General features: G+C 52.6%; 1 protein-coding gene across 1 annotated transcript in view; it reads left to right on the forward strand.

Annotated features, from left to right (window-relative positions):
* The window catches only part of ACA1_227830 (PhoPQactivated pathogenicity-related protein-like protein, putative), a gene marked incomplete at both ends in the record, with an annotated part of 5,065 nt that overhangs the window by 2,269 nt on the left and 1,458 nt on the right, over positions 1-1,338 (forward strand). The window lies entirely within an intron of this gene.

Raw genomic sequence — 1,338 nt, forward strand, 5'->3', positions numbered from 1 at the left:
CCCGGGCGACATCGAGGCGCTTTTGCTCTCCGCGTCCGCCACAGGCGACTCTCCCCCACCTCGTACCACCAAAGAAAAAAACAATAAATAAGATAAAAAGAATAATAATAATACAATAATAGTAATCATAAATAACTAAATAATAAAAATTAGTAAAGTAGGCCGTACCACGACGGCAACTTTGTCGATAGACTCGGATGCCTTTTCCTGTCGCTGTCGCTCCTCCTCGCTCAGTCGCTGAATGTCGGCCTTGCGCGACTGCAAGTGAACGAATGGAGTGTTAGTTAAGCCGGCTGCGAAAAAGGTAGGCGTGATCTCTACATAAATAAATATTAAAAAAACGTACTCTCTCGATGTTCATGTAGACGTGGAAGTATTCGGAGATGTAGGTCATGACGGAGAGCTCGTCGGGCTTGCTGTCAACTAGGTCCCGCGGGTCGAGCAGCTGCGGGATGCCAAAGTGCTCCTCCGCCAGACTGAACGCCAGCGATAGGTTCTGCACCGCATGGTCCTGCAAGATGTTGAAGACCGCACACGCAAGAGACATGATCGCATTATACGATCAAGAATGTGAGGAACGTAGGACATTATAGCTATGTGTGGTTGGTTGGTACACGTGCCTTATTGAGGGCATGCAGGTCGATGAGGTGCGGATGAATTCGGTGTATGAGGGCACAGAACGCGATTCCGTTGGCGAACGAGGCGTCGAAGTTCTCCACGCTCACCGTAGGGTAGACGTCGAGCTTCCGCTGACACCACGACAGCAGTGTGCTCTTGAACGCGTTGTGAACTGTGTAAACAACACCACACGACACACATACCACACAACACACGACATACGACACACAACACAATATAACACAGTGAGCATCCGGGTGTGTGCGAGACGAGTGCGAGTGGACGTACCTCGGACAGAGGCGGAGGCGGGGAGGGAACCGGTGCCGGACGTGTTTTCTTCGGCAGTGTCGTCCAGCATTCCCTCCTCGCCCTCGCCGAGCCCGTCCATCTTCAATCGGAAGGTCTGGATCAATCGCCACACCATGCCCAGTATGATCTTTGTGTTGCCATCGACAATATCTGCGCATGTGGCCGTGTGTGGATTAGTGCACGGCCAGTGTGGCGTGTGTCGTGTCATTTGACGTGTGTGCGGTGCGTGTGTGCGGTGTGAGAGATAAGTTTGCAGGGTCGAACCTTCGGCGCTGGTGCCGTAGAGCCGTAGCTTGAGCTTCTGGTCAATGAACTTGAGAGCAATGACGACGTTTTCGATCCTGAGGAAGCGCGAGTTGGGCTTGAGCGCGTAGCGCCCCACGACTTGCCCGAGAGAATCTCCAGCAGGTT

This window comes from Acanthamoeba castellanii (genome assembly GCF_000313135.1).
Source record: "Acanthamoeba castellanii str. Neff unplaced genomic scaffold scf7180000084761, whole genome shotgun sequence".
Lineage (NCBI taxonomy): Eukaryota > Discosea > Longamoebia > Acanthamoebidae > Acanthamoeba > Acanthamoeba castellanii.